At 40.0% G+C, this 15740-nt stretch overlaps 1 pseudogene; it reads right to left on the minus strand.

Moving 5' to 3' along the window:
* The window catches only part of LOC129657105 (UDP-glucuronosyltransferase 2A3-like), a 56508-nt pseudogene extending 42424 nt beyond the window's left edge, over window positions 1–14084 (minus strand).
* Window positions 14085–15740: the final 1656 nt, after the last annotated feature.

The following is a 15740-nucleotide window of genomic DNA, read 5'->3' on the forward strand; positions in this document are numbered from 1 at the left end:
GTCATGGGGTCGTAGAGTCAGACACGACTGAGCGACTGATCTGATCTGATCTGTAGTGTTTGTATATATGTCTGAAGTAACATAGGCAATGATTCAATTTGATAGTAAAAAGGCAATTTCCAAGGATATTGACTTGAAAATGTTAGAGATTAAATGAGATCACTGCCTCAGTTTTCTTACCAATATGTTTATGTTCTTGTCATGTCTTGTTCCATGTGTGTGACATCCTGCCTTGATTACTAAGTCCTTAGGTAAAGTTATTGATGAAAACTGCAGGCCACATTTTAAGAAAGACCAAGTTTAAAGTGTTCACTAGAATTCTCTATTTGAAGTAGTTATGCACAGTGTGAAATGCAAAGTCAATCAAATATGAAAAGAACAAAATTGTGCAAAAGTGTGCAAAATTTGTTATATAATTTCCTAAGACATTCTAAATGTCATACTGAAGACTGGTAAAACAAAAATATGGAATTAAAATTAAATTAAAATATGGAATTAAAATATGGAAAAAAATTTACTTTTTCCTATAATTATATTACACAAAATGAGTTATGAACACAGTGGAGAATTATATAAATAATTGATTAATGGGCACTAAGGCCTTCCCAGGTGGTGCTAGTGGTAAAGAACCCACCTACCAATGCAAGAGGTGTAAGAGACATGGGTTCGCTCCCTAGGTTGGGAAGATTCTCCTGGAGGAGGACATGGCTACCCACTCCAGTATTCTTGCCTGGAAAAATCCCATGGACAGAGGAGACTGGGAGGCTATAGTCCATGGAGTTACAAAAGAATCAGACAGCATTTAGTAACTAAACAAAAACAATTCTCATAGAATGTGTTAGAAATTATTCCCTCAACTTCTATCCTTTAAAAATGACTGTATAGAATTAGTATAATTTCATTCTTGAATTCATTTTTGCTACAATGTATTTATCTGTTTTTTGGTTTTGCATGTCTCTGCTTATACAGGTGATCTATTCTTACATACTGTCTACTTTATCCATTAGAGCCCTTAGCATATTACTCAGAGTTGTTTTAAATCCTTGCTTTGATAATTACAGCATTCTTGGCATTTCTGGTTCTGATGATTGCTCTGTCTACTCAAAATGTGTTTTTGCCTTTTGATGTGCCTTGTAATTTTTTACTTGATACCCAGACTTGTTGTACTGGGTAGAATTGTAAATGGATTTTTTAAAATGTGGTGGTAAATTGGGCAGAGAAGTATTCTAAAGTCCTAGGATTAGCCTTGCTGCTGCTGCTAAGTCGCTTCAGTTGTGTCCGACTCTGTGCGACCCATAGACGGCAGCCCACCAGGCTCCCCCGTCCCTGGGATTCTCCAGGCAAGAACACTGGAGTAGGTTGCCATTTCCTTCTCCAATGCATGAAAGTGAAAAGTGAAAGTGAAGTTGCTCAGTCAGGTCGGACTCCCAGCGACCCCATGGACTGCAGCCCACCAGGCTCCCCCGTCCATGGGATTTTCCAGGCAAGAGTACTGGAGTGGGGTGCCATTGCCTTCTCCAGGATTAGCCTTAGTATTAGTCTAAGTCTCTGGACTCTTCACAACTATTTCTCTCTCTCTCTCTCTCTCTCTCTTTTTTTTTTTTTTTTTTTTTCCATTTTATATGGAGCAGGATGGTCTGGAGTTAAAATATCCTTTTTCCATGAAATAGTCTAGAGGGGCCTGGAGTAAGGTGTTTTTTTTGCCCCAGGTCAGTTAGGCTCTGATAATATTTCCAGCACATTGTGCACCCAATTAATTTACCTTGAGGACAGACCTTGTTGGTAAGAACAGTGTTCTGGCTTCTTTCAGAATGCTTCCTTTCTGCCTCCTCTTACTGAAAGCAAGAGATTTTTTTCCTGATATTTAATATGGAAAATTGCATGAGTTCCTGAAAATAAAACTTACTATATTTGGGGGACCCACATATGACTGGATCCCATTGGATTTTTTCTCTCAGAATTATCCACAGTGAATCTCTAGCAATTCATCAATTACATTTCAGATGTTCCTACCCAGGCACTGGTTCCTGTGGTGATTTCCCATCCTGAGTTTTTGCTCTTGAATGTCTGCTTAGATAATCTGAAATTCTCTGTTTATTCCAAAAGAATATACAGATTTGTTATTAGAATAAATGTGAGAGTCTGTCATTTCAATGAATACAAAAAAGATAAAATGGCAACTGCAATTTTTGTGTATGAATAAAAGAAAATATAACTAAAATGTATACTTTGACTTATGATTCATGAATAATTTTTTTTAATTTTATTTTATTTTTAAGCTTTACATAATTGTATTAGTTTTGCCAAATATCAAAATGAATCCGCCACAAGTATACATGTGTTCCCCACCCTGAACCCTCCTCCCTCCCCATACCATCCCTCTGGGTCGTCCCAGTGCACTAGCCCAGGCACCCAGTATAGTGCATTGAACCTGGACTGGCAACTCGTTTCATACATGATATTTTACATGTTTCAATGCCAATAATTTTTTAAAAGATATGCAAACTTTGCTGCTGCTGCTAAGTCGCTTCAGTCGTGTCCAACTCTGTGCGACCCCATAGACGGCAGCCCACCTGTCTCCCCCGTCCCTGGGATTCTCCAGGCAAGAACACTGGAGTGGGTTGCCTTTTCCTTCTCCAATGTGTGAAAGTGAAAAGTGAAAGTGAAGTCGCTCAGTCGTGTCCGACTCTCAGCGACCCCATGGACTGCAGCCTACCAGGCTCCTCCGCCCAGGGGATTTTCCAGGCAACAGAACTGGAGTGGGGTGCCATTGCCTTATAATTAGAATTATAATGTCTTACTGAAATCCATTATAGTAAAATAAAGACCTATCACATTCATTGATAGGAAATCAAAAATCATAAAGATGACCATTCTCTTCAAATCAGTATACAGATTCCTTGTAATTCTTACTAAAACTTCAAAACCCCAAGCCTCATGAAATTTGATGATTTTTGTAGAATTTTGCTTTTAATTTTTAAAATCCATAATAAAAGAACAGAAAGCTAAGAATAATCAAGGTACTCCAGAAGAAATACAAGGGAAGGGAGTATTACCCTTCCAAATATTTTGAGCAGGATGATCAAATAAGATGTGTCTCATGTACTCTCCCAAGCAATGATCTGGTGTTTATCCACAGACCTACATGTCTTTGTGGGAGCTCTGGGATCCAGATAGGAGACTGTGAAATTTGGGTGCACTCCAAAACAGAAAATGACATTTGAGAAGGGAAGTTTGCAACAAGGTTACAGACCCAAAGAGTGTGTTCCTGGCTGCAAACATGGCGAAAAGGTCTGAGAACTCAGCTACAGGCTGTTTCTTTTTTATTGCATCACCAACACCATATGTCAAGGCACACAAGAAGAATCATTCCCAACTCCATGTTGAGTAACAAACATCCAGACCTCAGTACCAGCTGTGGACCTTGAAGTGGCTCATGAACTGGTTAAAGCTCCTGTATAAAAATTTACTCAATCTCAGGAATAACCAAGGGAATCTAAATAAAACCTAAGATACCATTTCAGACCCATCTTACTAACAAAACTTTAAAAAAAAAAAATCATTTCTTGGGAGGATTACAGAATTAGAACATGGAGACAATGGTTAAACTTTGTAAACATAGTAAATATCACAGTTCGTGGGGAATTTTTAGGGTATGTCAATTATTCCTCAAGATGACTGTTACTAAAACTCATTCAATAATATGCTAAAAGTAATGATGTGGCATTTTGGACTCTTTTGTTGAGCATGATGGCTACTCTATTTGTTCTAAGGGATTCCTGCCCATAGTAAGAGATATAATGGTCATCTGAGTTAAATTCATACATTTCAGTTCTTCATTTTAGTTTGCTGATTCCTAGAATGTCGGCGTTCAGTCTTGCCATCTCCTATTTGACCAATTCCAATTTGCCTTGAAGAAAGCTGAGCGCTGAAGAATTGATGCTTTTGAACTGTGGTGTTGGAGAAGACTCTTGAGAGTCCCTTGGACTGCAAGGAGATCCAACCAGTCCATTCTGAAGGAGATCAGCCCTGGGATTTCTTTGGAAGGAATGATGCTGAAGCTGAAACTCCAGTACTTTGGCCACCTCATGCGAAGAGTTGACTCACTGGAAAAGACTCTGACACTGGGAGGGATTGGGGCAGGAAGAAGAGGGGACGACAGAGGATGAGATGGCAGGATGGCATCACCGACTTGATGGACATGAGTTTGAATGAACTCCGGGAGTTGGTGATGGACAGGGAGGCCTGGTGTGCTGTGAGTCATGGGGTCGTAAAGAGTCGGACATGACTGAGCGACTGAACTGAACTGAACTGAATTTGCCTTGATTCATGGACCTAATATTCCAGGTTCCTATGCAATATTGCTCTTTACAGCATCGGACCTTGCTTCTATCACCAGTCACATCCACAGCTGGGTATTGTTTTTGCTTTGGCTCCATCCCTTCATTCATTCTGAAGTTATTTCTCCACTGGTCTCCAGTAACATATTGGGCACTTACCAACCTGGGAAGTTCCTCTTTTAGTATCCTATCATTTTGCCTTTTCATACTGTTCATAGGGTTCTCAAGGCAAGAATACTGAAGTGGTTTGCCATTCCCTTCTCCAGTGGACCATATTCTGTCAGACCTCTCCACCATGACCCGTCTGTCTTGGGTGGCCCCACACAGCATGCCTTAGTTTCATTGAGTTAGATAAGGCTGTGGTCGGTGTGATCAGATTGGCTAGTTTTCTGTGATTATGGTTTCAGTGTCTGCCCTCTGATGCACTCTCACAACACCTACCATCTTACTTGGGTTTCTCTTACCTCGGATGTGGGGTATCTCTTCACAGCTGCTCCAGCAAAGCGCAGCCGCTGCTCCTTACCTTGGATGAGTTGCCCCTCCTGACCTTGAACGTGGAGAGGCTCCTCTCAGCCCTCCTGCACCCTTGCAGCTGCTCCTTTGAAGTGGGGTGCTCCTCTTGGCCACTGTCCCTAACCTCGGCCATTGGGTAGCTCCACTTGCGGCCACTCCTGTGCCATCCCAGCCTGGCACTCTCGGTTGCCACCCTGACCTTGGGTGTGGGGTAGCTCCTTTCAGCCATGCTTCCCGCACAGTCCGTCACAGCCATTGTGCTTCCTGTGAGATCCATTGTAGCCACTGGAATGATCTCTGTTCCTTTCCAAGGCAAACCATTCAACATCACGGTAATCCAAGCCTATGCCCCAACTAGTAATGCTGAAGAAGTTGAAGTTAAACAGTTCTATGAAGACTTACAATACCTTTTAGAATTAACACCAAAAAAAAAATGTCCTTTTCATTATAGGGTACTGGAATGCAAAAGTAGGAAGTCAAGAAACACCTGGAGTAACAGGCAAATTTGACCTTGGAGTTCAGAATGAAGCAGGGCAAAGGCTAATAGAGTTTTGCAAAGAGAATGCACTGGTCATAGCAAACACCCTCTTCAAACAACACAAGAGAAGACTCTACACATGGACATCACCAGATGGTCAACACCAAAATCAGACTGATTATATTATTTTCAGCCAAAGATGGAGAAGATCTATACGGTCAGCAAAAACAAAACCAGGAGCTGACTGTGGCGCAGATCATGAACTCCTTATACCAAAATTAAAACTCAAATTGAAGAAAGTAGGGAAACCACTAGACCATTCAGATATGACCTAAATCAAATCCCTTATGATTATACAGTGGAAGTAATGGCACCACACTCCAGTACTCTTGCCTGGAAAATCCCATGGATGGAGGAGCCTGGAATACTGCAGCCCATGGGGTCGCTGAGGGTCGGACACGACTGACCAACTTCACTTTCACTTTTCACTTTCATGCATTGGAGAAGGAAATAGCAACCCACTCCAGTGTTCTTGCCTGGAGAATCCCAGGGACGGGGGAGCCTGGTGGGCTGCCGTCTATGTGGTTGCACAGAGTCGGACACAACTGAAGCGACTTAGCAGTAGCAGTAGCAGTGAGAAATAGATTTAAGGGACTAGATCTGATAGACAGAGTGCCTGATGAACTGTAGACAGAGGTTCGTGACATTGTACAGGAGACAGGGATCAAGACCATCTCCATGGAAAAGAAATGCAAAAAAGCAAAATGTTTGTCTGAGGAGGCCTTACAAATAGCTGTAAACAGCAGAGAAGCAAAAAGCAAAGAAGAAAAGGAAAGATATAAGCATCTGAATGCAGAGTTCCAAATAATAGCAAGGAGAGATAAGAACACCTTCCTCAGCAATCAATGCAAAGAAATAAAGGAAAACTACAGAATGGGAAACACTAGAGATCTCTTCAAGAAAATTAGAGATACCAAGGGAACATTTCATGCAACGATGGGCTCAATAAAGGACAGAAATGGTACGGACCTAACAGAAGCAGAAGATATTAAGAAGAGGTGGCAAGAATACACAGAACTGTACCAAAAAGATCTTCATGACCCAGATAATTATTACTGTGTGATTACTCACCTAGAGCCAGATCCTGGAATGTGAAGTCAAGTGGGCCTTAGAAAACATCACTACAAACAAAACTAGTGGAGGTGATGGAATCCCAGTTGAGCTATTTCAAATCCTGACAGATGATTCTGTGACAGTCATGCACTCAATAGGCAAGCAAATTTGAAAAACTCAGCAATGGACATAGGACTGGAAAAGGTCAGATTTCATTCCAATCCCAAAGAAAGGCAATGCCAAAGATTGCTCAAACTACCACACAATTACACTCATCTCACATGCTAGTAAAGTAATGCTCAAAATTCTCCAAGCCAGGCTTCAGCAATACGTGAACTGTGAACTTCCAGATGTTCAAGCTGGTTTTAGAAAAGGCAGGGAACCAGAGATCAAATTGCCAACATCCGATGGAGCATCGAAAAAGCATGAGAGTTCCAGAAAAACATCTATTTCTGCTTTGATGACTATGCCCAAGCCTTTGGCTATGTGGATCAGAATAAACTGTGGAAAATTCCGAAAGAGTTGGGAATACCAGACCACCTGATCTGCCTCTTGAGAAACCTGTATGCAGGTCAGGAAGCAACAGTGAGAACTGGACATGGAACAACAGACTGGTTCCAAATAGGAAAAGGAGTACATCAAGGCTGTATATTGTTACCCTGATTATTTAACTTATATTCAGAGTACCTCATGAGAAACGCTGGGCTGGAGGAAGCACAAGCTGGAATCAAGATTGCCAGGAGAAATATCAATAACCTCAGATATGCAGATGACACCACCCTTATGGCAGAAAGTGAAGAGGAACTAAGAAGCCTCTTGATGAAAGTGAAAGAGGAGAGTAAAAAAGTTAGTTAAAGCTCAACATTCAGAAAATGAAGATCATGGTATCTGGTCCCATCACTTCATGGCAAATAGATGGGGAAACAGTGGAAACAGTGTCAGACTTTATTTTTAGGGGCTCCAAAATCACAGCAGATGGTGATGGCAGCCATGAAATTAAAAGACGCTTACTCCTTGGAAGAAAAGTTATGACCAACCTAGATAGCATATTCAAAGGCAGAGACATTACTTTGCTAACAAAGATCCATCTAGTCAAGGCTATGGTTTTTCCAGTGGTCATGTATGGATGTGAGAGTTGGACTATAAAGAAAGCTGAGCGCCAAAGAATTGATGCTTTTAAACTGTGGTGTTGGAAAAGACTCTTGAGAGTCCCTTGGACTGCAAGGAGATCCAACCAGTCTATCCTAAAGGAGATCAGTCCTGGATGTTCATTGGAAGGACTGATGTTGAACCTGAAACTCCAATACTTTGACCACCTGATGCGAATAACTGACTCATTGGAAAAAACCCTGATGCTGGGAAAAACTGAGGTCAGGAGGAGAAGGGGATGACAGAGGATGAGATCCTTGGGTGGCATCACCGACTTGATGGACATGAGTTTGGGTAAACTCCGGAAGTTGGTGATGGACAGGGAGACCTGGCTTGCTGCTATTCATGGGGTTGTAAAGAGTCGGACACGACTGAGCAACTGAACTGAACTGATCTAAATGACGTGGCACAGTGAGGACTAAAATGTTATGTTGGCTAATGTAAAAATCCTGCAATGCAAGAGACTTTGGTGCAATCCCTGTGTTGGGAACAGCCCCTGAGAAGGCAATGGCAACCCACTCCAGTGTTTTCTGGAGAATTGCATGAAGAGAGGAGCCTGGTGGGCCACAGTGCATGGGGTCTCATAGAGTTGAACATGACTAAGTGACTAACACACATATGTAAAGGTCTGAGGATAAGAGCTAAATGGTTCAAAAATGTTAGATGGCATTGTGGCTGAGATATAAGTAGAATGAGTTTAGGGCAACAATTTTTTTGGTAACACCAGAGCTGGAAAATTTAACTATGGCTTTCACATTAGACCAGTTCAATGATCTGTTATATCCATTCATATGAATATTGCTGCATCAATTTAAAGAATAATGTAGATTTTAATATGTTGTGAGTATATATGTCAAATCCATATTAAGTGAAAAAATAAAGATGATTAGTCATTGTCCTAATTGGTAAAAAAAAAAAAAAAGAATATATATATATATATATATTTTTTAATAATACAGAGACAATATCTTGATGAAAAGACAAGAAAAGTTAAAACTTCTTATATAGGAAAAACATGAAGCCAATTATCATTCATTATATATGCTTTTGTTCTATTCAATTTTTTTTTAGCAATTTATATTAGCTATGTTTATCATTACATCAAGAATGAAATGATACCCATCGTGCATTCAGAATTACTCAATAAAGAACATGATAGAGTACAGCAATGAAAATCAATGACGGTGTGAAAGTGTTAGTTGCTCAGTCATGTCTGACTGTTTGTGACCCCATGAACTGTGGCCCACCAGACTCCTCTGTCCATGGAATTCTCCAATAAAGAATACTGGAGGGGATTGCCATTCCCTTCTCCAGGGGATCTTCCCAACTTAGGAATCGAGCCTTGGTTTCCAGCATTGTAGGTGGATTGTTTACTGCCTGTGCTATCAGGGAAGCACAGTGCTTACAATAAAAGAAAGATCTATTAAAGATAGTAGAGTTAAAATTTTCCAATTGTTACTATGAACTATATTTGTTTCATAATATGTATCCATACAGAATCATATACCTTCCCTATATTAATGAGTAATACAACAAATATCCCAGAAAATTATTGGTTGGAACTAGGACAGCATCTCTAATTATCAGAACATATTCCTAACTCTATGTTTTATGTGTATTTCTGAAAGAAGAATTGAGATCAAGGCCCTGATCTTATTTACCTTAAATAAGGACCTAACTCACTGTCTACACCAGGAAGTGCTTCAGTCAGTTCAGTTTAGTTCAGTCGCTCAGTCGTGTCCGACTCTTTGCGACCCCATGAATCGCAGCACACCAGGCCTCCCTGTCCATCACCAACTCCCGGAGTTCATTCAGACTCATGCCCATCGAGTCAGTGATGCCATCCAGCCATCTCATCCTCTGTCGTACCCTTCTCCTCTTGCCCCTAATCCCTCCCAGCATCAGAGTCTTTTCCAATGAGTCAACTCTTCGCATGAGGTGGCCAAAGTACTGGAGTTTCAGCTTTAGCATCATTCCTTCCAAAGAAATCCCAGGGCTGATCTCCTTCAGAATGGACTGGTTGGATCTCCTTGCAGTCCAAGGGACTCTCAAGAGTCGTCTCCAACACCACAGTTCAAAAGCATCAATTCTTCGGCGCTCAGCTTTCTTCACAGTTCAACTCTCACACCATACATGACCACTGGAAAAACCATAGCCTTGACTAGACGGACCTTTGTTGGCAAAGTAATGTCTCTGCTTTTCAATATGCTCTCTAGGTTGGTCATAACTTTTCTTCCAAGGAGTAAGCGTCTTTTAATTTCATGGCTGCAGTCACCATCTGCAGTGATTTTGGAGCCCAAAAAAATAGTCTGACACTGTTTCCACTGTGCTTATTGGTTGTTAAATTATTTATTGAGAAATAAATGCAGTGTAAATTCAAAATCATGTGTAAAGCTAAGGATTTTTAAGCGTTTTTTTTTTTAATCTTAGCTCTATTTAACAATGTATCTATTAAAAATCAAAATTACGGACTGAATTATGTTCCTTTAATATTCATATCTTGAAGTCTGAGAGTATTTGAAGGTAGGTCCTTTAAAGAGGTATGTGTGTTAGTCACTCAGTCATGTCTGACGCTGTGTGACCCCATGGACTGTAGCCCACTAGGCTCCTCTGTCCGTGGAATTCTCCAGGCAAGAATACTGGAGTGAGTTAATCATTCCCTTCTCCAGGGGATCTTCCCTACCCAAGGATCGAACCCAGGTCTCCTGGATTGCAGGCCAACTCTTCACCATTTGAGCCACAAGGGAAGACCAGCACTTATTTTTGAAGAGGTAATTAAAGTTAAATGAGTCCATAGAGTGACTCCTAATCCAATATGAGAGGTTTCCTTATAAGACAAAGAGACTCAAAGGATGTGCATATACAAAGGAAAGACTATGAGAAGACATAGTAAGAAGGTGGACATCTACAAGGCAGAAAGACTGGCCTCAAGGGAAAGCAGCTCTAACAATACTTTGTTCTTTTACTTCTAGCTTCTGGATCTGTGAGACAATAAATTTCTTTTTATACCACCCAGTTTTTTAGATTTAGTTATCACAGTCCTAAAAAACTACTACATTAAAGAAGTTAAATTGGTTATTATTTCTAATACCCAATATGATCTTTTGTTTGTTAGTTCATGTTTCTTCGTGAGTCTCAAAAATATTTGGAGTGATAAAAAATGCTGGAGAGGTTGTGGGGAGAAAGAAAACTTAGCTGTGGAAAACAGTATGGAAGTTCCTCAAAAACCTAAAAATATAATTACCATATGATTCATCAATCCTATTCCTGGGAATAAATGGAAAAAAATTATAATTCAAAAACATACATGCACCCCTATATTCATAGTAGCACTATTCACAATAGCTGGTTCATGAAAAAAACCTAAATGTCCATCAACAGATGAATGGATGAAGAAGATGCGCTACATATATACAATGGAATACTACTCAGCCATAATAAAAAAGAATGAAATAATGCCATTTTCAGCAATATGAATATGACTACAGATTATCATCCTAAGTGAAGTGAGTCAGAAAGAGAAACACGAATACCATATGATACCACTTATATGTAGAATCTGAAGTATGATGAAAATTAACCTACCTATGAAACAGAAACATTTACAGAGAGAACAGATTTGTGGTTGCCATGGGGGATAATAGGTGTGGGAGGGATAGACTGGGAGTTCCGGGTTAGCAGAGGTACACTATTTTATATAGAATGGATAAACAGCAAAGCAAGTAAGTAAGTATTAGTTAGCTCAGTCGCACCTGTCTCTTTGCGACCCCATGGACTGCAGCTGACCAGGCTCCTCTGTCCATGAGATTTTCCAGGCAAGGATACTAGAGTGGGTTGCCATTTCGTTCTCCAGGAGATCTTCCCAACCCAGGGATCGAATCCATGTCTCCTGCATTGCAGGCAGATTCTTTACCGACTGAGTTACAAGGGAAGCCCTGTAAAGCTCAAAGAAATATATTCAATATTGTGATATAAATCATAATGAAAAAGAAGACAAATAATGTATACTATGTAAAACTGAATCATTTGGCTATACAGCAGAAATTAAGACACGCTTGTAAATCAACTATACTTTAGTTAAAAAAAAAAAAATGGAATGAAAGCCAGCTTCACTTGATGGAATCAGATATAAGCTAGATGTGTGAAAATTGCAAAAGAAAATGATTTTTTATTAGGAAAGGCAAACAATTACAAATAGAATATATGTAACTAGTGTAGTGAAAAATATGCTCTTTTTAACACTTAGAGCTATAAACTCTTTTAAGTTTATACTTAATTTTTTAGGTTTCTGTATCATACTCCCCTAAGAAGTATACCAGGCTTCCCAGGTGGCTCAGTGGGTAAATAAAGAATTCACCTACAATACAGGAGATGCAAAAGACATGGATTTTATCCCTGGGTTGGGAATATCGCCTGTAGGAGGGCATGAAAACCTACTCCAGTATTCTTGCCAGGAGAATCCCATGGACAGAGATGCCTGTGGGCTACAGTCCATAGGGTTACAAAGAGTCAGATATGACTAAAGTGACTGAGCATGCACACAAGAAGTATAACATACTAGAAAACTTTTCAATATGACCAGCTATGATGAAGCAGTTCACATAGGACTTAACAAATTTTCATCCCAAATTTAAGAGAGACCTAGGAATAATGGGTACTCTGGGCAAACAGAATGATGGTATAAATTTTAATTCTAATAATGTGTGATGTTCAAAAATTGTAGAGAAAAATTCAAATAACAAATTTAATCCCATTGTTAGCATAGCTCAGGTTTCAGTCTATTACTGGAAACAGGTAAGGAGATTATCTTCCTCATTTAACAAACATTACACTCCCTTTACTGAGCAGTTCCTTGGACTACTAGTCCATCCTAAAGGAAATCAGTCCTGAATGTTCATTGAAAAGACTAATGTTGAAGCTGAAATTCCAACTCTTTGGCCACCTGATGAGAAGAACTGACTCATTGGAAAAGACCCTGATGCTGGGAAAGATTGAGGGCAGGAAGAGAAGGGGACAACAGAGGAGGAAACGGTTGGATGGCTTCATTGACTCAATGGACATGAGTTTGAGTAAACTCTGGGAGTTGGTGATGGACAGGAAGGCTTCGCATGCTGCAGTCCATGGGGTCACAAAGAAATGGACACAACTGAGCGACTGAACTGAACTGAGCAGAAGTCCAATGTCCTCCCCTATGAAAACTCGCTGTGTGTTTGTGCCCAATTGTTTGATTGTGTCTGAACCTTTGCAACCCTATGGACTATAGCCCAACAGGCTTCTCTGTGCAGGGAATTTTCCTAATAAGAACACTTGTGTGGGTTGCCATTTCTTCCTCTGGGGTATTTTCCTGATCCAGGGAGTGAACTTGCAACTCCTGCATCTTCTACATTGCCAGGAGATTCTTCACCGCTTTCCAGCTCAGTGTATTAGACTTACCTGTGATATTCTGCATGTGACAAAAAATACATCTTTCATTGGATTGACACTTATTAGCAAGTTTTATATTTCATTTTGTTTTGGTAGCAATCATGTAGGTATTGAAGTATTCTACAAGATAGATGAGTGTAAAGAAAGAGGAACCACAGCAAGATATTTCTTGCCTCCCTTTCCCAATTAGTTGTTGAACCACAGTTGACTGATATTAATTGTGGAGTTTTGGGGGAAGTGAAAGTTTTAAAAATATATTCCTTTCATCTTCCTAGACTTTTCTTAAACCTCCTTAGCTTTTTCTGATAACTACTTTAGAATGAGAAGCAGAGTCTCTTACCTAACACTTCACTTTGAAACTAATCCCAAAGCTGAGTGTCATGTTGTTGGAGCCAGAAGTCAAAGAAAGTGGAAAGCAATAAATTTTTTACCCTTTGCAGAAAGGTCATTTTGTATGTTAGTCCTGCCATGTCAACAGGCATGTAGGAAGGTGAGGATGGAATTTGCCCACAGTGTTTTTCCATCATGCCACACATGGAATGCCTCAGAGTGTATATAGAAGGGTTTCCTAGAATCTCAACAATTAGCTCTCCACAGGGTTTCATAGGTTCTATAATCATAACATTATAGTTGGTGTCCTGGAGTTTCTTCAAGATTGTCCAGTTGTAGACAACACTCTCACAGACAAGTTTTAAATATCCACTCATTTGAAAAAAAAAAAAAAAACTTGCAGATTTTGCTGATTGCCAAGGTGAAATTGAAGGCATGATGTTAACTGACTGGTCTAAAAAGTCATTTAGTCTATTTTCATTAGCTTCTCTGTCCTGTGGCATGGGGAGAATCTTGAAGTTCGTGGTGGAAGGTTTGCTGTAGTCAATGATAAAATTTTGTGGAGACACCAACACAGTCACTTCGTGGCCTCTTTCCATGAGTTTCTCCAGAATAACCTTTAGATTGAGCCAGTGGCTCATGTCACAGGGCCACACCAAAACTTTCTCACAGAATCCACAGCCAGTATAGCAGAGCTGCAGCAATGGAATTGCTGAAACCCACTTCTCAGATGCCATGACAGCAGCTACCTTACACACTGCTCTGCAAAGGCTGAATGTTTGCTGGGCCAGAAGTGAAGTGGCAATTTAGACATAGATCACATTAAAAATTAATTTCTGGAGTTCGGAAATGGCACTTACATGCAGAAAACTTTGCCAGTTGTTCATTGGCACAGTATTGTATAGTATTTATTCAGGAATAGATATGTAACATGTATATATTTTGGAGGAAATAATTTTGACATTCTAGGAGCTTGCTTTGAATAGGTTAAAATAGAAAAATGATGTTTTTAATTGACAATTTTAAAGTATAAAAATTCATTTTAGTAAGTCTACTAAATAACATGTTTTATCTTATGGATAAATGGGGAAACATAAAAATATATGTTTCTCATAAGATTGGTCATATGCTAACAGGCGAATAAAGCACATATATCACATGATATGAGAAATATACTAAATACTATACAAAGGTATAGCGTTTCAGAGCTTCAGAAGATGCTATCACTGCAATATGAAGAAAATCAGTCAAAATTTCAAAATGTAGGGGAAATTTCGGCTGAGTCCAAAAGAAAAGATTACAGAAAAAGGGTTCTGGAAGTGAATAGATGGAAAAAAGATGAATGATATGTAAGTCATGGTCATTTAAATATACAGATATCGGTTTCATATATATAGTCATAGGCTAACACAGAGCTGTGCAGAAAAGGGAAATATTAGTTAAAATAGGACATTTTGGAGAGCCTTGGATGCTATGTTCTGGGTCATGTTTAATTATGATAAAAAGATGTCCACTCAGTATCAGATCAGATCAGATCAGTCGCTCAGTCCTGTCTGACTCTTTGTGACCCCATGAATCCAGGCACACCAGGCCTCCCTGTCCATCACCAACTCCCGGAGTTCACTCAGACTCACGTCCATTGGGTCAGTGATGCCATCCAGCCATCTCATCCTCTGTCATCCCCTTTTCCTCTTGCCCCCAATCCCTTCCAGCATCAGAGTCTTTTCCAATGAGTCAACTCTTTGCATGACATGGCCAAAGTACTGGAGTTTCAGCTTTAGCATCATTCCTTCCAAAGAAATCCCAGGGCTGATCTCCTTTAGAATGGACTGGTTGGATCTCCTTGCAGTCTAAGGGATTCTCAAGAGTCTTCTCCAACACCACAGTCCAAAAGCATCCATTCTTCTGTGCTCAGCCTTCTTCACAGTCCAACTCTCACATCCATACATGACCACAGGAAAAATCATAGCCTTGACTAGACGAACCTTTGTTGGCAAAGTAATGTCTCTGCTTTTGAATATGCTATCTAGGTTGGTCGTAACTTTCCTTACAAGGAGTAAGCGTCTTTTAATTTCATGGCTGCAGTCACCATCTGTAGTGATTTTGAAGCCCAGAAAAAATAAAGTCTGACACTGTTTCTACTGTTTCCCCATCTATTTCCCATGAAGTGATGGGACCGGATGCCATGATCTTTGTTTTCTGAATGTTGAGCTTTAAGCCAACTTTTTCACTCTCCTCTTTCACTTTCATCAAGAGGCTTTTGAGTTCCTCTTCACTTTCTGCCATAAGGGTGGTGTCATCTGCATATCTGAGGTTATTGATATTTCTCCCAGCAATCTTGATTCCAGCTTGTGTTTCTTCCAGTCCAGTGTTTCTCATGATGTACTCTGAAT

The sequence above is a fragment of the Bubalus kerabau genome, chromosome 7 (assembly GCF_029407905.1).
Source record: "Bubalus kerabau isolate K-KA32 ecotype Philippines breed swamp buffalo chromosome 7, PCC_UOA_SB_1v2, whole genome shotgun sequence".
Taxonomy (NCBI): domain Eukaryota; kingdom Metazoa; phylum Chordata; class Mammalia; order Artiodactyla; family Bovidae; genus Bubalus; species Bubalus kerabau.